General features: G+C 46.4%; 1 long non-coding RNA gene across 4 annotated transcripts in view; it reads left to right on the top strand.

Moving 5' to 3' along the window:
• LOC140634003 (uncharacterized) overlaps positions 1–18,482 on the top strand; it is a 43,586-nt gene extending 25,104 nt beyond the window's left edge. Inside the window, exons 3-6 of one of the 4 annotated variants that reach the window (XR_012031572.1) lie at positions 4,669–4,906; positions 6,035–6,121; positions 17,122–17,222; positions 18,002–18,482. This is a non-coding gene — a long non-coding RNA (uncharacterized lncRNA). The remainder of the gene's footprint in view (positions 1–4,668; positions 4,907–6,034; positions 6,122–17,121; positions 17,223–18,001) is intronic. The other 3 variants (XR_012031573.1, XR_012031570.1, XR_012031571.1) reach the window with 3 other exon arrangements.
• Positions 18,483–22,138: the final 3,656 nt, after the last annotated feature.

The raw sequence follows: 22,138 nt of genomic DNA, 5'->3' as shown, positions 1-22,138 counted from the left end.
TAGAGCCAACGTGTTAGGTCTGACTCTGGCTGTGCATTAGAATCACCTGTGAAACTCAGTCAAATGCAGATTCCTAGGTCTCACCGTCAGAGAGTTTGATTCTCTGGGTCTGGGGCAGGCTGCTGACATCTTGAGAGGCTCAGGAGCCAGGCTGCTTAGATTTGTAACGGTTCTGCTACTAACCCAGTGAACTTGGGGTGAAATTCTTCACCTTTTTGTGCCCCAATATCTTGTCTCTAAAAGGTGACAATAATATTCAACTCATTGATTTGACATGAAGATTATTTAATACATGCCAAGTCTCAAAATTGCTAGCTGCTCAATAAGTGTTGCTCACTATGGTAATCTTTCTTTTTACCAAACTACGAGTGATTTAGAAGCACAGTCCTCCCCTCCGTCCCTTCTTTCCTTCTTTGCTCCCTTCATTAATTACTGAGTACACCTACCTGCCAAGACTCTTGCTAGACACACACAGTCCTCCCCAGTTTACATGCCAACAGGGAAGCCAGGACTGGGAAGCACTGTTCTACTTACTGCCTCCCAAACCCTCACTGGAGTCTGCAGCTCTGGGCTCCCTCCTTGAAACAGAGCAAAATGGAAAGAACATAGAAGTCATTTGGAACTGGTGTGTCATTTTCGAGCTAAGTGACATCAGACAAATTACATGTAGAAGGTACCTGTGTCTACTGCTTGCTTGGTATTCTTGCTCTACGAAGAGTCTGCCTCTCCTGTAACCACACGGCTGGGAAAAGAGCAGCTAAATACACCTATGATTCCGCCCCTCACCTTAGGCCACAAGATTATTGGTCAGGGCAGGCGACAGACCCAAGCTGAACCAATCACATCCCACCTCCAAAACCCTGGAATGGAGCTGAAGCCTGGCTGCTTGCCTTTGGCTGCTCTCTTGAATGGAGGTGACATTAGGAGCTGTTGGCAGTGAACATTTTCCACCATGCGTATTAGGAAAAAGAACCAATCAGTCTGCAGCAAGAAAAAAGAGCAACAGTGATGGTTGGAGTTTTCAGGATGCTGAGATTCCTGATTGCTTCCCTATGCTGCCCCTAGCCTTGGATTCTGTGACACATCTCCTGTCCTTATAGTAAATTCTTCTTTTGTGTTGAAGTCAGATCTCTCATCTTCACCTGGTGCCTGGCAGGCAGGCTGTACCCCCCAGCATCTGGGTCTTCCATGCTCCCTTCTCAAGGGCTACTCAGGGGGAGAAGAAAATTCAAGACTGGAGTCTCAGGACCAAATGGACTCTGCTCCTACTTTGAATGAGTTTTCAGGGCAGAGAACTTTAGGAGCACAGGGCTTAGGGTTTTGAACGCTAGAGGGGGGCCTGGCCAGGCCTTTCCAGGGGGAGAGAGACCCCTATTTCTAACTCTCTTTAGTTAAGGAGGGTTCTCCTGAGAGCCACAGTCTCTCCTGCCACCTGGTCCTGTTCTGTTCTTTTATATTTGCAATTCCCAGACACTGACACCTTTTCCAGATTGAGGTGGATTTCCCCCACACCTGGAACTGGTTATTAGGGCTTGTCTATCTCTCTTGGGGATGGGGGTTGGGGCGAGAGCCGGAAGGTGAAGTGCAGCCATTCCTGTTCTAATGTGTTCTAAGCTTCTAGTGTTTTCTTTATGTTAGGCCTGCTTCTCCTAGTGTGTCACAGGGCTGATTGATGTTACCTTCCCCAGCACCCCTTTCGATCAGCTGGGTATCAGTCCCTCCATTTTATAGCCAGGGATGACATTTAGCTGGTTTGCACCAGTACAGCCTCAAATGCTTGCTAATTTAGTAAAATATTCTTTTTATCAGTTTTTGCTCCAAGTCCCCTTGCTTGCCCAAGGTCACCAAGCGACTGGGCCAGGTTCTGGGTTCCGACTCTGAAGTCTGCATTCTTTCTTTCCTACCACATTGTCTTGCTGGGGAGATACTCATCTAGCCACCTTTCCTAGGTCCTTGGATGTGGATCTCAGGTCTCCTGCAAATCACTGCTGTCCTGTCTATACCCCAAATTGCTGCCTTTGTGGCCTAGGGCACAGCTATGCCTCCCTGCCATCTCAGCAAGGGCCTCTTTCTCCGAACCGGGCCATCTAATCAGAGAGGTACAAAAGGAATATCAGAGATGTGGAGATGCATGATAATGTTCCACAGCATTGCAAACGTATTTGCTATCACTACACAGTACACTTAAAAATGGTTTAAGAAAGTAAATTTTATGTTATGTGTATTTTACCACAATAAAAAGGAATATTCGATGAACTACACAAGGATGGTCTCCTACAACTTAAACTCTGTGATAAGGACAGGGAAAGAACTTTCCCTCCTCAGCTGCACACAGTGTCTGCCTCTGGGGTCAGTTCTGCCCACAACTCCTCTGAGGACAGCTTTGGGCATGATGCCCATCCAGCCTTTCTACCCCTGGACATAGCTGAGGAGCCCCACTGTCGGCGTCTGGCCCAGGGCAGTCAATCTACAGCAAGAAAGAGGTAAGAAAGATGAGCTGCACTCACAAATTTGAACCAAGGAGGACTTCTTGTGGAGCAGAAGGTGAGGAAGCTGCTCAGGAGGGAGAGAATACAACAGAGACACCAAGAAAAAGTAGCTCAACTGTGGCTGAGGGTGCTAATTGTCTATCAGGACCTGCTACCCTCCGTGCTGGCAAAGGTCTAACAGCGGGCTCTCTGGCAGACTGGAGTAGTGAAAGGGAAGTCCAGATTTGTAGTGTCTGCCAATTCCTGTGGTATAATTATTCCCACTAAGGCCAATTTCAAGTCATGCCAACCAACATGGAATTGGGGGGGCAATACATGTGATTGGCTCTCATGAGCTTATGTAAGCTAGCTCCAAACACCACTATATTGTATCCCCCCCCCCCCGTTTTTTTTTTTACTAATAGAAAGTCCCCTTTGTGCTTCATTAAGGCTCATGGTCACCTGGTCAGAAACTGTCTGTGAAATACAGCTGCACCCTATATTACACAGCTATGGCCATATAAAGAAGGTCTGGTCAGTGGCCTGTGAGCAGAAGTGCTGTGGGCAGTTTCTCTGTACACCCTTAAAAGGAGCCCTGGTCATCCCTGCTCTCTCCCTCCTCCTTGCTGCAGGTGGGAATGTGGATGGTGCAGATGAGGAGAGCACCCTGGAAGGTAGCAGGGGCAGTAGGTTGGAAGGAGCCTGGATCTTTGGGCAGCCTAACAGAGCTGAGCTGCCTAACCACCCTGGACCAGCCACTTACATCTTCTGTTTCAAAAGAGAAGTAAATGTGTACCTTATTAAGACTTTTGTCTTGGAGTCTCTCACTACAGCAGCTCATCTGACTACTAATACTGGCTCCGGAACTACCTGGGATTTGGTGCATTCTGTGGTTATCATTACCACAAAGCCTATCTGTTTTAAGATGTCCCAAATGAGTCTGTCTCTATTAGAAGTGAAAGGTTATTAGTCAGCATTTGCTAGGCTACACAGCAGAAACCACCCCGTGATCTCAACGGCTGACAATAACAAAAGTTTATTTCTTATTTATGCTACATGACAGCTGCAGGTCATTTGAGGTTCTGTTCTATATGTGTTCACATTCTGTGTCTCAGACTGAAGGAGCGGCCCCTATATCAGTCCAGAGACAGAAGGAAAAATGCCATAGCTGAATCTTGCAATGACTCTTAAAGCTTCCGCTGGGATGTGGTCTCTGTCCCATCTATTCATGTTCCATTGGCCAAAAGAAGCGAATGGCCTAGGCTGACACCCGGGGGGCAGTGAGGTATAGTTCCCCCCCACAGAGAAGCACCGCAAGTCTCATTGGTATGGGCAGAGATGGATGATCTTCTTACTGAGAGTGCAGCAAATAGTTGGGAATAATAATACAATCTACTGCAAGAGCCTAAAGTGAAAAACATACATTATAACAGGACAGATGCCATTCTTATTCGCATTTTGCAGGTAAGGAAACTGAGGCTCAGTGAAGATAAGGGCCACACTGTCATATAGTCTTAGCCTCAGAACTGCGACTTCTGAGAAGCTCATTTCAATTTTTCTGCTATAGATCATGTTGTTGTTAATAAAACCTTGTAGGTAGTCTGGAAGACCTGAGCTTGATCTCACAACACTGGGATCAGGACCTGAGCAGAAACCAAGAGTCAGATGCTTAACCAACTGCACCATCCAGGCACCCCAAGACCCTTACCTTCTATAGTGCATTTCTGGAAGCCAAGCTCTGGAGTTTGTAAAGAGCTCACTTAAGCTCAGCATGCAGAAAGAAAGGAAGAAGCTGCAGACAGTAGAGGCAGGAGGTTTGGGGGCTGGTTCAGGGGTTTTGTCACTAAATCGCTGTTCACCTTTGGGAAGTTAACTTCTCTGGGTCTCTGTCATTTGTACATGGAAGAGCTCCGAGTATAGCTCAGAGTATGCAATTAATAAGGTTAATCTGGCTCGAAGATGCTAATATCTAACTTCACTCTTCCCAGTGGAAATTTGGGGTCCCTCTTAAGAAGTCTTGTTCTTTATTTGAAAACTGTCTTGAAAGATACCCTTCTATGCTCCTTCATTCAGCCATCCATCTACCTATCCATCCATTTCCTCCTTCAGTCATCAAAAGTTTGTGGCTTGTTCTCTGATCTGCCTCTATGCTAGGTCCTGGGGGTGCAGAGATGACTGAGTTGTGGTCTCTTGCCTCTAGGACTTCACAGTCTATTGGAGGGGACAGAGTGAAACATAATGGTGACGCCTGCAATAAGTTGTTCTCATCACAAAACAGCGGTCAGAGCTATAAAGAAGTCTGTACAAAGATGCTACACCAGACGAGGGAATAAGCAGCCTCCTTGGCCCAGGTGTGGTGCCATCCAGGAGAGGAGAAGAGTCAACAGAGAGGTGAACACAATGAGTTCAGAGTGGGGCCTGTGGACGTCCAAGAAGAGGTATTCAGTGGGCCACTGACATCTGAGTCTGAGGCTGCGGGGAGCTGTAGGTTCAGGATATGGATTGAGCATATTTCACTGGAGATGGTCATGGAAGCCGTGAAAGTATATAAGACTGTGATTTCCCTTCTATACACTGTCCCTGAACTCCCAGTGGCCTGGCCGCACAGAGTGGCCACACACACTAACCTTTTGTAGGGAGGGCCCTGCAGAGGATTGACCTAAGGTGGATGCAACAGCGTACAAGTCGGACCTGATAGGAACAAACGCGCAACACCAATTCCGTTTTATGGCCTTGTCTGATGCTAGAACACGTAGAGAGGTCACCAGGTCATCCTCTGTGCAGCAGGGACATAAATCAGGCAGCGCCCTGCTTCCTGAGGCCCCAGCTGAGGAGGACAGGCCCTGTCCACCTCTAACTGGGATCAATTACAGTCCATTCCTCTGTGGCCCAAGCTTCCTTCCACAGATCCATGCAGGCCTGGCCCCAGGAGGCCCAGCAAAGAAGCAGCTCTTAGGCTGTGTCTGTGACAAGACGCAGAGCTCTAACCTGGACAGGGCTAAGGAGAGAGCTACTTGTCTCGGTGAAGATGGTAATAATGATGATAAGGAAATGGTATCTGCCTTCACCGAATGCTCTGGGCCAGGCGTGACTCCAAGTGCCTTACACGCATTCTTTCATTTTAATGTTGCAGTAACTTTCTGAGGTAGGTTCTATTGCCAACCTCATTTTCCAGATGAGGAAACTGAGGCTCAGTGAGATTGAGTGACTTGCTCAAGGCCAACCACTCAGGAAGCAGCAGAACCCTGAATCCAAACCCAAGCCTGTCTGCCTCCAGAAGCTGAGCTCGAAAGAGTGGCAAAGAGATGACTGCTGGCCTAGACAGCGTATCCTTTGGAGTCAAAAAGACTTGGATTCAAATGTTGGCTCTGCCCTTTCTTAAATGATCTGAAGCAAGTAACTAAGCTCCTGAAGCCTCAGTTTCCACATCTGTAAAATGAGGACAACAGAATGTACATCATGATGAAGGTTAAGAAGGATACATATAAAGTACATACAAGTGCTCAGGTGGTGGTACCTCGTCACCATCCTCATCCTTGCCTCATGTCTTTGCTTACCACACTCAGGTACATGGAAGAATATGTGCAAAAACTTGCATGTATGAGAGAGGCTGGCACCCTGGGGGACCTGATCTGGTGGCAGTGGAGGGACAGGTAAAGTAACAGAATGGAGATTCAAACGACAGACAGAGGCTGTTTCACGTAAGGATGCCTGTAAAACCACAAGGACTGAGGGCTTTATTCTGAAGACAATTAGAAACCATTGAAGAATTAAAAGCAGGTAGAGGACTGTAGTTGACTTTGCTTCTCAGAGAGATGTTTTAGGCAGCCCACCTTGTTCTCCCTAAGTACTCAAGTGCATAACAGCAGTGCCTAGAACATAGTAGGTGTTCAAAAATATTTGTTAAATAAATTTGGCCAAAGTTACTGCTTTATACAGGCCTGCTTGATTCTGAGAAACAAGTGTGCACTCTTTTTAGCCCAGGGAAAGAGTATATTTTAGGGGTAATTGTAGATGCTTTCTGTGAAGACCAAGAACAGAGACTGGAACTGGGACATAATCCTGAATCCAGGTGGCTGCAGATCCTCAGCAGACATGATGCACAGGTCATCATGAGCACAGTCTGCCTGCACCTCATGTACCTGCTTCTTTATTACCTGCCTGTCACTCTCATTCCTAGCTTTGGTTTGCACATGATCCGCTACAACCCCACTGGCTCCCTCTACACTGTGAATTTTCCATCTTAGACCCTTTTGATAAGTGGCTTATTATTTATTTCTAACTTCAAAATCTAGGAGAGACAATCTATGGGCTTACACTCATCTTTTCATGGAGCAGGAATTAGAATGAGGAAGCTATGAATTCCTAAATCACATCAGGATTCTGTGAGATAAAAGGGAGGGAGGGTAGATAGCTGTGGGGGAAGCAGTCAATAGTGAACACTACATTACCCAAATAATTATTTAATTGCAAGTTGTGATACGTGCTTTGAAGGTAAGTACAGGATGCTACAAGAAAGTGTAAGAGGATCTAAATTAGGTTGGGGTTGAGGTAGGGTTTAAAAGGCCTACAGACTGACTGCTCCTGAGTCAACACTGTTACTTCGGGTACAGGTTAAGCTACTATAATAACATCCCAAAGTACAATAACATAAATGATATGTATTTATTTTTCTCATGTGAGAAGTCCAGATGGGAATAGTCCATGGCCGGCAGGGCCAGCTCTGTTCCAAAGAGTCATCTGGGACCGAGGTTGGTGGCTTAAGGCTCTTATCCTTTAAATGCAGCTCCCATTTCTGGGTCCACAGCACCAAGGGTAAGGCCAGGAGATTGCCACATCACTTCTGCTTACCTCCTTACAGGGTGACAACAAGTCATAGTGGCATGCTTAGCTGCAGGAAATCTGGGGGATGTAGATTTGAGCAGGGCAGCTGTGTTCTCTGTTACAAGGGGGGGGGGGCAGGGTGTGAAAAAAAAGAAGAGGGAAAGAAACCCGTGTCTGGAAGTTCAAAGTCTCTGCTACGAGGACCCCGCCTTTGGTGGGGGTGGGGGGAAATGGAAGACTCTGGGGTCCATATAGTTAAATGCAGTGGGGAAATCCTATAAGATGAGGATGAAAGGTATCCATTGGGCTTGACATCTAAGAAGTTCCTTGACTACAGAAGGGCAGGAGTGAAACTGCAGTGGGTCGATGATGAGAAATGAGGATATGGAGTTAGAAGTGTGAGGTAGCTCTTTTGGGTAACTTGGAGAAGAGAAGGAGAGGCAGAAATAGCCAACTCTAGAACAAAAGAGGGTGTTGCCTCCCCCTCTTCCTCCTCCTCCTTCTTCCTCTTCTTCACACTAAGAAAACATTGAGAACAGTTGCAGGCAAACCAGAGTATTTCCATAGAGGAGAGTTCAAAGATGTAGAAAGAGGAATTAGCTCCCTGTGCTAGATAGAGACAGCTGTCAGAGCAGACAGGAGGGCGTGGGGCCAAGAGCAAAAATGTAGGGATGAGCCTTGAACAGAAAGAGAAACACATCTTCTGAGATGAGGAAGGTGGTGAAGATGAATGGTGAAGTGGTTATTCTTACGGATGTGGGATGGGGTTGTGCCCCCCCCCCCCCCAATTCCTGCCCAACGGCTCCATTTTCTCAGTAAACCAGCTCTTGGCACAGGAGAGGTTTTGGCAAATAGTTGATCAGGAAAGAAGGTATGCATGCACATGTCTATATTAAGTCAGATTTAGAGTCACGTGGCTTTGACTTGCATATCCACAGCCTACCCAAACCACCTCAATGTGGCTTAGAGAAAAGTACTGAGGTCTCAGGAAGAGCTTGGATCCCAACAGAATTAGAAACTCCATTCTGTCCATAAAGGGCCTAGGACCATAGCATGAGCAGAGGAGGCATGGAGGGAATGTAAGGAGTGACCAGTTGTGAGCAATCCCTGGGGACTCAAGAATTCTAGGAGGTTATAAGGGAACTGAATTTGTTCAGTGACTAGGTGTGGAGTTACTGAGCTGCCAACACTCAGATCTAAATTATATCACAAGATCATTCATTGAGGCCCAGGAAGCTTGGCAGACGTCTGAGTTACATTTTGGAGAACATAACAGTCAGAATCCCATCAGAAAATAGTCGAAACACTCAATTTGGATAATTTGAGAAAAGTTTAATGAAGGGTCTGTACAAAAGGTGGGCAGAGTTTGAGGAACCCACAAGAGATTGTGTGAAATCTGGGGCTATCTCTACAGCCTGGATGCCTGTGGGGAAAAGAACAGTTGCCTGAACCCACAGCGGCCAACAGGAGCTAAGGCCTTCAGGGAAGAATATAGCAGTCCTGGGCCACCCCACAGGGAGGCAGTCAGGGGAAGGCAAACCCTGCCCACACTCTTCTCCACCCTCTCATCTCCGGCTGGAGTTCCCATTGGCTGAACCAGACAGGAATCCAGAAGACAAGAGTGCTCACTGATGTGGTTTGTGGAGGCCAATCACCTGGTATAGAGAACAGGGTGGAGGTGAGTGGAGAGTGGCCTGGACAGGCAAGAGGAAGTGATAGGAAATTCACCCAGGATTATATGTGGATATATGCACGTGTACCATGGACTCAATAGTCTCACCAGAAAACACACACACACACACACAAATAGTCTCACCGGAATATCTGAGTTCTCTCTGTGACACTAACAGGAGAGCCAGAGGCCTTAACCTCTAAGGATGGAATGGGCCCCCCAGGAAGGGGAAATCTGTCTATTCTGATTTACAGGGGGGCTGAAGAGGAGGCTCTTGAGAAAAGAACTTGGACTTGGCTCACAATTAGGGTTCAGGTATGAACAAGTGTATTTGGCAAACTGGGAGGGGAAAGGTGAGTGCTAGAGGATAAATTACAGGAAAGGAGTATGCATCCGTCAGATAGACTCCATTCAACTGGATACCCAGTGTGGTAGGCAGAATGACATCTCCCCATGTTTTTAATCCCCCAAATCTCAGAATATATTGCCTTTCTTATGTGGCAAAAGGCACTTTGCAGATGTGATTCAGCTGATTTAGAGATGGGGGAGGTTATTCTGGATTATCCAGGCAGAGCCAATGTGATCATAAGGATCCCTGTAAGAGGAAGCCAGGAGGGTCAGAGTCAGGGAAGGACATGTGATGAGAGAAGCAGAGGTTGGAATGATATAGGGCCATGAGCCAAAGAACATGGGTGGCCTCTAAGAGCTGGAAAAGGCATGGAAATGGATTCTCCCTCATGGCCTCCAGAAGGGTCTGCATACCAATTGCAGTCTTCTGACCTCCAATACTGTGAATGTGTGTATGTTGTGTTAAACCACTAAGATTGCAGTAATCTGTTGAACAGCAGTACAAAATTAATGTGCCAAGTTATTGCCATAACTTAAACACAGGCCCTTGGTAGCTAGTAGCTGAATGCACAAAGGAAACTGAAATGAAGAATGAGCCTCAACTCAGAGTCTGAATGACATGGATAGGTCATGGCTCTGGCTCCAGCATCTGTGTATCCATAGATGTAAACAAAACAAAACAACAGTCTAAATAAAAGTGCCACCTTGGGACTTAGGTAAGGGATTCCTGGCTAAGGGAGTGGCATGACGGAAGGAGACTCGTTTCTCTATCATCCTAGGAGTGAAAAGGCAAGAGTAGTATGAGGGGAACAGGCACTGACCAGCAGTCCAGCAGAATCTTAAGAGGCATTCAGAGGTAAGCCCTGCCAGGCGAGCATCTGCCTGAGTGATGTCAAGGGTAGAGCGGAGGAGGCAGCATGAGCAGCATGTGGAAGCATGCACGGGACAACTCTGGGACTCCCACAGATGCCAAGGGCAGAGTGAGCTTGTGATGATTCTGAGCCCAGCCGTTACCTGGGTTAGGATGGTGCAGTACTGAGCTAGCAACATGTTTGTCCCAAGTGATATCAAGGCCTCTTTCATCCCTGCAGGCTGACAAGGACTGTGAGTACCCAAGTTATCCCTGTAACACAAAGGGAAGGAGCCTCCTGCTACTACAGATCACCTAGGGGGTCAGAGTGCTGCTGGGCCTGGGAGGTTATGGGGAGGAAGATCCAGGCACCAGATCAAAATCTAGGAAGACTTTCACGAAGTACAGTTGTAGTTTTTACTTATTCTCCCAACAAATGATCCCTTACTGTGTGTGCTGTGCCTAGCAATGAAGCAGGGGCAGTGCCATTGCCCAGGCCCTCTGGCAGCATGGCTGCAGGCATGGCCCACACCAGCTGTGCCCGGCAGGAGCGGCTATGGAAATCAGGCTCTGAAGGATGGGTCAGCTCAGCAGGAGTGTGGAGAGGGCTGAGGGTCAGCAAAATGGCAGGGCTGCTGTGGGAAAGGACTTGTCCTTGAACGTAAGTGAGGTGTGCTTGGGAACCAATAAAAGTTGGTGGGTATACTTTACAGGGAGCTGGAGACCATCTGATCACTCAAAATCACAGCCCCAAACTCACACAGATTATTCCAATTTCTCTCCTCTCTTCCCTCTCCATTGGCGGGTGGTGGTGGCTCCCTTCCACCTCATTCCTCCATCCACTGCTGAGAGGCATTGGGCATTGGGTCCTGCATATTTTTAGCAAGCAATTCTCAGATCTCAATAGAGAAATGGGAAAAAGTTCTCTCCCACAGGAAGGTTTGGTGTCCTGCCTTGGATAAGATTGAGTGAAGTAAGTCCCTGCGGCCCAAGGAGAAAAAGGTTTTTCAGCCAGAAAAAAAAGTATGAGAAAAAGCACAGAGACATAGCTGGATAATGTATGTGGAAGGAGTTCTGTGGGGAGGTTGCAAAGGGGGCGCCTGATAGAGGGGGAGGGTGCTTGAGAGTAGAGGAGGCCTGGAACCAGATTATGGTTGTGAGGTGTCACAGGTAATGCTACCTGCTGCTGCAAGGAGTCAGAGCCTGGCCTGAGATGACAGCCAGCTCAGAAAAACTTGTAGCTGGAGTCATGAGATGAGCTCAGGATGTCTACCAACTAATGATCCATTTCTGTAGATGGCTTTCCGGTATACAAAATGCTTTCACAACTTCCTACTGCTTTAGCTCTCTATCACTGCATAACGCACCAACCCCAAACAACCACATTCATTTTGCTGGCAGACCTGCCACGTGGGCAACACTTGGCAGGAACAGCTCATCTCTGCTCCACTCGGCATCAGCAAGGACAGCTGGACTCATCTGAAGGCCCTGTCACTCACATGTCTGGCACTGGATGCTGGGACATTAGAAGAGGCTGTGACTTGGAATACCTATGGCCTCTACTCGTAGCCTGGGCTTTTTCACAGCAGAGTGGCTAGGTTCCAAGGGTGAGTGTCTGCAGAGTGAGAACAAGGCAAAAGCTTTTCTAACTTAGCCTTGGAAGTTAGAAATACATTGCAACACTAGGGCATTTGCTCTTTCTTTTGTCTTGAGTGCTCTTCTCCAGAGACCAGTGTGGATCTTTCTCTCATTCTTCAGGCTTCAGTTCAAATGTCACCTCATTAGAGGTGGTCTTCCTGAACCATGCTATTTAAAATTGCAACCCCAACCCTCCCCTGGTTCTCTCCCCAACTCCCTTGATTGCTTTATCTTTCTCCATAGAACTCATTATTACAAAACATATTGTATATTTACTTAAAATTGTCTTTTCTCATCCATTAGAAGTGAGCTCCACAGCTCAGAGGTGTTGTATATTTTGTTCACTGCTTATTCCCTACCACTCAGGACAGTGACTGGAACATAGCAGTCTACCATTTGCAGGGCAAATAATTGAAAATTACCATTTTGCTTCTATTAACTTCTCCTTATCTTTCTAAAAGCCATGGTTTGTATGTTTTGTTACTCTAGTAATATAGCTTTTATTATTTCAATATGATCCTTTTTAACCTCACATAATGATTTGGTCTTAGTCTATTTCTTCTTCCTCCTCCAGCTGCTGCTGTGGCTTCTGCTTCTTCTTCTTCTTCTTCTTCCCAAATTATGGCTTCTTTTTTATTATTATTGGAAAGACTTCAAAGTGTTTTGCTCTGTTTTGCTCAAAGGCATGTGATCTGCTAAGAAAATATGATGGGAGAACAGAACCTCCTAATGGCCTAGGAGAATTGTTTTGTCTCAGGCAGAAACTTCCAAAAGTGGTAAAGCATATGCAAAGCCATTCGTTTTGTAGGATTAACTCATGATTAGTAAGAAGACACACACGCACACACACACAGGCTCTGAAAGGCGAGGTAGAGCTCACCAGACAAAGAGAGTGGCTTTTGCAAAGATCCTTTGGTGGAGGTAGGCCTGGTCCTTCTGATGAACAGAGAGAAGATGAAGTGTGGCTGTAAGAGAGAAGGGGAGAACAAGAGAGAGGGGAGACTTGGAGAGCAGGAGCTGTTTGGACAGTATTCAGTGGTGGCAGAGAGGCAGGCAGGAGGCCGTTGTCATCAGAGCAAGAAACTGAGTTTTTATTCTAAATGTAATGAGAAGGGTGCCTGGGTGGCTCAGTCAGTTAAGTGTCTGACTCTTGATTTTGGCTTAGGTCCTGATCTCAGGGTCCTAAGAGTCCATTGGAGTCCACACTGGGCATGGAGCCTGCTTAAGATTCTCTCTCCCTCTCCCTCTTCCCCTCCCCTGTTCTCTCTCCCCATCTCTATAAAAATGTGATGAGAAGCCGTTTAAGGATTTTTTTGTCATTGAAGGATTTTTTTAAAAGATTTTATTTATTTATTCATGAGAGACACAGAAAGAGAGGCAGAGACACAGGCAAAGGGAGGAGAAGCAGGCTCCATGCAAGGAGCCCGATGTGGGACTTGATCCCAGGACCCAGGGATCATACCCTGAGCCAAAGGCAGACGCTCAGCCACTGAGCCACCCAGGCATCCCACCATTAAAGGACTTAATCAGGAGAGTGATATGATCTGGTTTATAATTTTAGAAGCTTACTCTGGATGCTGTGTGGAAGATGTGTTGCAGAGGGCAGGAGTGAAAGCAGAGGGAGTCGGGATACCATTGCCATCATTTAGACAAGAGATGGAAAAAAGTGGGCAGATGCAGAATAGGTTCTGAGGTGGCATCAACAGAGTTAGCTGCTGGGAGTCAGCAAAGGGAAGAATGAGGTGCACCTGCACTTTCAGATTTGTAGGTCCAGCAACTAAGTGGATGGTGTCACACTATGTACTGAGATGTCCCTGAAATGGAGACACTTGGAGGGGACCAAGTTGGGGCAGGCATGGCAGGTCAGGAAATTTGGAATTTGTTTTTTTTAAATTGAGTTCCAATTGCCTAGTTGACTTTCAAGTAAAGGTGACAAATAGTTGGATGTAAGAGTCTGGAGCTCAGGGGAAAAGTCACTGGTGGTGATAACAGATTTGTAAAGTCATTGGCAAATATGACAGATGGTATTTAAAAGCCATGGGACCGGATGAGATCACCCAGGGAGAGACAGCAGAGGTGATGAGGGAGCTTGGAGTTTCCCTGAGAATAGTCCCATGTTAGGCAAAGTTGTATGGGAAGTTGGGGCCTGAGGAGGGCAGCTCTCCTGAGGGCAGGCCCTGCCAGTGTTCAGACACAGGGTCCAGTGACAAGTGACAACCACAATGAATAAGTGGAATATGTGAGAATTCTCAAAGATCCTTGGAAAAGGGAACCTGGAAGAGACCAGATTTCCTAAAGTCTTTGCAGATTGAGAGCTCGAATTGTTGCTGCTTACTCATTAAAAGGAAGTGTGGACTGAAAACAGGAGAAACAAGAGAACATCTGGGTTACTCCTTTTTTCATGGATTTGTTACCTCCATGAGCCTCTCAAGGGCAGAAACTCTGCCCTCTTGGCCTCTGTACCCATGCCTGGCTTACAATAGCTGTGAACACAAGTGGGAAATTGGGTGACTGTCTAACAAAGCTTGCACACTTCGTCAACAAAGAAGACTGTCGGGATCCCTGCGTGGCGCAGCGGTTTGGCGCCTGCCTTTGGCCCAGGGCGCAATCCTGGAGACCCGGGATCGAATCCCACGTCGGGCTCCCGGTGCATGGAGCCTGCTTCTCCCTCTGCCTGTGTCTCTGCCTCTCTCTCTCTCTCTGTATGACTATCATAAATAAATAAAAAATTAAAAAAAAAACAAAGAAGACTGTCTAAATAATGAAATCTGCAGGCCCAAAGGAAAGGGAACATTGAAAAACTAGAACCCAATGGCCCTTTACAGCCCAAATTGTAAGCTCTCTTTGGGAATGGAACAATGGTTTGCTTTGCTACTCTCCTGAGCAAGGAAATGTTTGCTTCTCTCCCCAGAGCTGTGGAGAAAGCCATTCATCCCCAAGCAGAGCATCCCAACAAGCTCACAACACAGACTGGGAGCCATATGGAGAGGGATTTCTCGGTGGTCTCCAAGGAAGGAAAATGCTGGCTTCTCTTCCCTCAGGGCTCTCGCAGTAGATCTGGTGGGAGGAGTAGGGCAAGTGGGCTCAGGGAGAAGGTATCAAAATCAGTAGCTGGGAGGCCTCAGGCAGACAGGGTGGGTGGTGGAAATGTTTGGGATGGGTAAACATGACTGGAGAAAGGAGGGATGGGGCTTCTGCACCCTCCAAAGCTGGCCTTGGGTTTAGCTCAGCCTGGTGGTCCTTTGGGATGGGTTGGCCATTGTCAGCCATGAAAGCACCGAAGCAGAGATGGCTGTTCAGGAGAGAATTGAAAGTTGAAGCAGAGATGGGAGAGAAACTACTGGAAGGTGCCTGACTGCCCCACTCCCTGGCTTCAGTCCTTTCCCAGGTATGGCTGATTTAGGATTCCATGAGATACCTCCACATCTTCCCAAAAAATTGTGCCTGGGAAAGTCTGACTTGATTTCTGTTCCTGAACACCAAAGGAGCCTCAACTAAGACAAAAGAGTAGCCCAGGCTGCTCTGGGGTGGCCTCCTTCCCCTCCCTACAGGGGCTATCACTGCTGTGGGCCCATGGGGAGCTCTTCCCCTCAGGTTCTCCCCAGCTACTCTGGCTGGGTTCCCATTTGTTCTATGTATCAACGCATCTATCTTCCCTCTGTAGCCCTTGTTTTGACCCCTCTGTCTGTCCTTGTGATGTCTGAAATAACAGGAAACAAGGCCATTCTTCCCCAGGGCTGCTGGGAATTACACCTGAAAACACCAAAGCCACAAAGATAGTGACAACAAAGGAACTCACAGTCAAACCCCAACGGTCCATGAAAACCCAAATGGGAAGTAGTAACTGGGACATTCTCATCTCTCTCTTTTTTAAAATTATTGCCACATTTTAAAAAATATTTTATTTCTTTATTCATGAGAGACACACACATACACACAGAGGCAGAGACACAGGCAGAGGGAGAAGCAGGCTCCATGCAGGGAGCCTGACGTGGGACTCGATCCTGGGACTCCAGGATCACGCCCTGAGCCAAAGGCAGGCGTTCAACTGCTAGGCCACCCAGGCATCCCCATTGCCACATTTTTTTAAAGATTTTATTTATTCATGAGAGACACGGAGAGAGAGGCAGAGACATAGTCAGAGGGAGAGGCAGGCTCCCCCCAGGGAGCTTGATGCAGGACTCCATCCCAGGATCCTGGGATCATGACCTGAGCCAAAGGCAGACACTCAACCACTGAGCCACTTAAAAAAAAAAAGAAAAGAAAAGAAAAAAAGAAAAAGATTTTATTTATTTATTTGAGAGGACAAGAGAGAGAGAGCTTAAGTGTGAATGGGGGAGGGGCAAGGAGAGAGAAAGAAGAGAGGGGCGGGGAGGAGGTAAGGAAGGGGGAGAGAAGCAGACTCTCCTCGGAGCAGGGACCCTGATGTGGACCTCCATCCCAGGACCCTAGGATCATGACCTGAGCTGAAGGCTGACTGAGCCACCCAACCACCCCCACATTCTTACCTTTATCCAGAGGAGGAAACTAACCATGTCAGGATAGGCCTTGGATAGGCCACTGCAGTTCCTTGGACCACATTTCTTCACCTAGAGAACATGAGTGAAAAGTATACACAAACTGGGTCATGAGAGCATCGTGTTTAGCACAGTACATTCTCAACAAATGTTGGTTATTTTTATTATCAAAAGGGATTCTAGGTAACCCAAAAAAGGGGGGATTCTGGGAAATAAAATATTTCTGGGCTGATATTGTTTAATGTGCCTCTCAGGATGCCTGGCACATAGGAAAGTGTAAGAATTGTGGTTATGGGAAAAGTATTTAAAGCTGGGACAGGAACCGAAGTGAACTCATGCAAGTAAAAGCCATTTGATCTGGTGATGGCAGAGCTGTCTATCATACAACTTTTCTTTTTATTTAGAATTTCAATGATGTTACCTGAATTGCTTATGCAGTGAAATCACTAAGAACTGGTTATGATTCGAAATTATATTGGTTGCCAAGTTAACAGCTCAGAGAAGACCGTCACTTGGGTGCCTCAGAAGTCTGTCCTCTGAGGGGACAGGAGCGCCTAGGCAGGGTTGTGGGGTTGGCCGGGAGGAGGAGGTGGAGACAGGGGATGGACAGAAAGTAGGGGGGAAAGGATGTACTGGGCATGGAGGCGAGAAAGATAGATGGACGGAGAGAGAAAGCACCACCAGAAAGTGACCCCTGCCCAAAGCAAAGGCATCTGTTTCTTTTTATTTTATATATTATATTTTATTTTGTTATTCCACTTCATTTCTTTTCCAACCTGGTATCTCCATTCTCCTTCTTCCCAGAGCAGTTCTCTGGACAACTCTGGCAGGACTACAACATGAGAACTGGTCTGACTTCAGCATCCCTCCATAAACTCCTCACATCACATCCCAAGGAGGAGATGGTGAGACCTCTGTTTTCTGAATGTGTGTGGGGTACAGTGGGCCAGGAGGATGGTGGGAGGGGTCATCTGGGCTCTGAGAGTCTCACTTCATTTCCCATGTTCAGGAGTGGAGGCCTCTTGCTGCCACCAATACTCCCTCTGTCCCATCACCTTCCCCTGACCTGATCATGATTCTGGGTTCTGATCCCAGCTCTATCACCTGCTCTTTGCTTGATCCTCATGAACCCAGAGTGCCTTTCCAGCTCAGGCAAGTCTCAAGTCTCTTGAGATCCCTGAACGACTGAGGAAGGAAAGGATTCCAGAGTTTTCCATCAAATGCTGGCCCCCTCAGCTCCTAGGTGGGGAATTAGTCTAAAGCAAATCAATCTCCTGGTAACCATAACAAAGGGAAACTAAGTCAGAATCCCTTTTTTAATGGGGCAGAAGGGGCAGCAGCTCCAGCATCTAACTTCTGAGGGATCAACAGGGCAAGGTAGCCCCAGCAGCAGCAAGTGGGACCAAGAGCAGTGAAACCTCAACTTTAAATCTTAGGACTCTGACAGATCAGACATGCAATGGTGAAGCAGTCAGGTGAAGCAGTCAATTGAATGAAAAGTTTCGGTCACCTGGAATGAAGTGTCTATTGAAAGCAAAGCTCTAGAGGCTGAGCAGCCATGCCATAGGTCAGTATGAGGGGCACAGAGACTTTAAGCTCCTATCCTAACTACTCAGCTCAATTGTCCACCTAAAAGCTAAGAGTGTTTTATGACTGTGATTGAAGAATCTCAAATTTCTTGCAGAGACAGGAAGAAGGGGAAGAGGTAGTGTTACTGGAACCCGGGTCCCAGAGTCAACCAGTGGAAGCTGGAACTATGCATATGCACAGGCCTTCCAACCAGTGGAAGTTGGGACTATGGAAGAAGAATCATAACTGATGTTGAAGATGCCACCAACAGAGAAGGAGGAGAAAACATCTCTACCTCTTCTCCTGCCCTCCAACCTCTTACTGCCAGAGAGTCAGAAAATATACCTTGCAGGCGTTGGCATGCCAGTGATGTGGAGCAGAGCGGGGGAAGGAGAAGAATAGATCTGAGAAGCAGGCCTGGAATGCAACATGATTTTAGATTATACTGAATGTATTGCTATGGATGCATTTACCAGAGGTTTTTATTTCAATAGACTAGTTTGAGTAACCAGACGTGTTGTAATTTGTTCACTTTGTTGGTTGACTGGATCTTGGACTAACCAGTGATCTAATAAACCAGGTTAAGATGCCTTGAATTCCTTGGTATACAATAGAAGAGGGGAGGTTGAATTATTGAGTACATTGCCATATGCACTATGTTCCCCACTCACTAACTGTATCCCCAGAATGGGCCCAGAAGACAATCCCTCTCTGAAAGCATTAGTGAGCATTAATACTGTCATCTTTGAAAAACTCTATTGTGATTGTTCTTTGTAAGACTAGAATAGTTGTAGGAAGCTGCAGTTGACATGGACACCTGATTTCAGTAATGTTTTCAGGATCCTAGAGCAGTAGACCCCAACCGGTAGCATTTAACCACTAGAGGCAAGGTGGACATAGTTACTTACAGGCATAAAGGAAGGGAATTTGGATGCTAAATGAATAACAAACGCTCACTCTGTCTACCTCTTGGCTTGCCCATTGACATAACCCCTTTACCCAATACTTACACTTCAAAATAAAGCTTCCAAAAACTATACTACAACCAATCATCTTTTGAACAATTGATAATGTATTTTCTCATCCCCAAGGAATCAACCTAAATCTTGGAGTAATTATATCCAGCTGCCAGTCCATGTGCTGTGGGATAGGGTGCCTCCTCTGATGACTACTATCTTATTTCAAAATTCTACAATCTGAGCAATACATTGTAAAATTCACCACCACCAATACACTATTAAAAAATAATGGTGGAGAGGAAAGAAGAGAAAAATTAGTTTAAAACAGTTAAATTACTGCATTTGATTGACTCTAAGAATCAGTTGTAGAACAAACCATTATTTTACATACCATTAAGGAAAATGATCCAGTTACATGATGACACAATGATTTCTCATCACTTATAACTTAGAGCTATTTTGTACGTATTTAGACATAGATTTTTACCTTGCATAACTTTTGCACACACAAAAAATTAAAATATAAGAAATTGATTGATTATGGTATTCCTCAAACGCCTTCATATTTATAGTCCTCCTCTGAGTTCCTCTCATGTTACTTCTCCAACAGAGAATATGCGCCCCTTTTGCTCTCTTTCCATGCTCTTCTTGCACATACAATAACGTTTCATTTCAATGTGGAATTACAGTGTAATATTTTTAAAGACATTGTAAAGCACAACCAAATAAAAATGGGTAGTATCAACAATATCCATAACTCAGCTGAAGTGCTAATAATATGAACAGCTATGACCAAGTATGCATATGCACAGGCAACAGTGATCATATTATGAATGCTGCCTGGTTACCAGCAATAGCAAGGTGTCATTAATTGTAGGACACAGCTCTGTCTCAAAGGTGTTAAAAAATATGGGGAAAAAATGAGCATCTTAGATCTGATGAAATGCAATCACCTTCAGTTCTAGGCATGAGGACAGCTCCTGTGTTTGCCAGTTCCGGGTCCCTTGTGGTACCCTTAAGCCCCGCTAACAGGCTTGTGATTAGTCTCTTTACACACAAACCCTTAGAAAAAATGTGATTTGAATGTGCTGTTTTCTGTTGAGACTCTCAGTGGTGCACTGGTGTATAAGAAAGGTTTTTGTAGTTATTGTTTTTATTTAAGTATCTAGTATCCAGCACCTTTGCTAAACACTCTTTAGTTTTAAGTTTGTTTCTAGAAGTTCTTGGAATGCCTATGTAGGCAGTCACAGCATCTTATAAATGATGACCCTTCTGTTTTTTAAAATACTTATAATTTTGGGCAGCCCCGGTGGCTCAGCGGTTTGGCGCCGCCTGCAGCCTGGGGTGTGATCCTGGAGACCTGGGATCGAGTCCCACGTTGGGCTCCCTGCATGGAGCCTGCTTCTCCCTCTCGGACTCTGCCTGTGTCTCTGCCTCTCTCTGTGTGTCTACGAATAAATAAATAAAATATTTTAAAAAAACACTAAAAAAATAAATAAATAAAATACTTATAATTTTAATTTCTGTTCTTTTTCTTATTCTATTGGCTAAGGCCTGCATCCCTCGTTCCTGGCTTTAAATTGAATGCAATAAATGGTTCGCCATTAAGAATTATATGTATTAAAAAAAAAAAAGAATTATATGTATTGTAGGGACGCCTGGGTGGCTTGGTGGTTGAGCATCTACCTTTCTACCTCCAACAGCTTCGGCTCAGAGACCCGGGATCGAGTCCTGCGTCGGGCTCCCTGCATGGAGCCTGCTTCTCCCTCTGCCTGTATCTCTGCCTCTCTCTCTCTCTCTCTCTCTCTCTCTCTCTCTCTGTGTCTCTCATGAATAATAAATAAAATCTTAAAAAAAAAAGATTTATATGTATTGTAGACTTGGGGTAAAGTCAGGCATCTTTCTTCTCTCTGAGTTTATTATTTTTTAAAAATCATGATCAGATTGAATTCTATTGAATAGTTTATTGCATTGTTTGAGATCATCATAAAGCATCATTTTTTCTTTCTGCTTTCCCCTGGAGTCCTGACTCCATCCTGGTAGGGCATGTCAAGATCAAAGCCTAGAAGACCCTTCTTCCTAGCCCCAGACTGGAAGGGCAGGAACGGACCCCTATAGTCTTCTTGAATAAATCTTGGGCTTTTTGGAATCTTCCACGTGGAGCATTACAAGATGTTCATGAAGGCATCATTTTGATGTATTACCTTGCTTATAAAATATCTGCATTTTAAAAACCCTGACTTACTCAAGACTTTCTACTAAAGAAAGGAGAGGAAGTAGCATAAGGGAATGTTGAGGAGAGAAACTCTGTTCTGCACCCATAAGTCATTTACAGCAAATCCTGTGAAGCAGGTAACAGTACACTTGGGGTGAGGAGGAAACTAAAGCTTGCGGAGCTACGTGCCCTGCACTGAAAGACAATGGTGGAGTGAGATTCTAGACCTTAAGCCCCAAATCCTGTGCTCAGAAACACTGCTTGCTTGTTCACAGCAGAGCAAGAGCTGGGTCCCTCCTCCCACTAGTGGACTTCTGCCTCTCCCTGCCCCTTGGATCCTGGGCTCCAAGCATCTCCGAAGCTAGTCCCACCCTTCCAGCGATTGTAAAGTTTGGAAGCGTTGTGGCCCTCTGGCCCTCCTTCCAGAGCCTCATGGGTACCCTGGGGGCTGTGCATCCTGTCAGGACTGTGACTACTGAATGAGTGTGTGTGGAGGGAGGGGATGGGGTCTGGGATCCCCTCCAGTAAAGGGAAGAGGGCAGAGAGTGAGGTCCTGATTCTGCCTCTGTGCCGACCAGGCTTGGTGTTGAGATGGGTGAGCACTCTTATCTCTTCTTCTGTGTGCAGGCTGGGCTGCTCCTAGCCGCCCCTCCTTGCAGCGGCCTCCTCGGTGACCAACCTGATGCAGGCCTTGGAGGCTGTGCCACAGAGTGTGGAGGGGCTCTGTCTCACTGGTTCCACTTCTGTCCTGTCCCCGATGCCTTCTGCTACTTTGCTGAGTTCAGGTCCTGGGGCTGAGTCTGCGTCTCACTCAGCTTCAGCCAGGAGCTCTCAGGGGCTTGGGCTTGCTAGCAGTGTTTTCACTGGCCCCTGAGCCTATTACCTCTTTCCACCCCCAACAGCTTGGGCAACCTGAGCTTCCTCAGTACATTGCTTTCCTAGGCCCCTGCCTAAATGGGAGCTGGGGTGTTCAGTTTTCTTCCAGTCATGCAGCTGGCTGTCAAGTATAGTTGCTTTCAGAATGTGGGGGAGCTGGCCAACATCGTCCTAGACCTGGGGCTTAGCTGCTTCTCTGGTG

Source organism: Canis lupus, chromosome 5, assembly GCF_048164855.1.
Source record: "Canis lupus baileyi chromosome 5, mCanLup2.hap1, whole genome shotgun sequence".
Taxonomy (NCBI): Eukaryota; Metazoa; Chordata; class Mammalia; order Carnivora; family Canidae; genus Canis; species Canis lupus.
The sequence above is the reverse complement of the archived record's forward strand: the minus strand, read 5'-3'. Positions and strand labels throughout refer to the sequence as shown.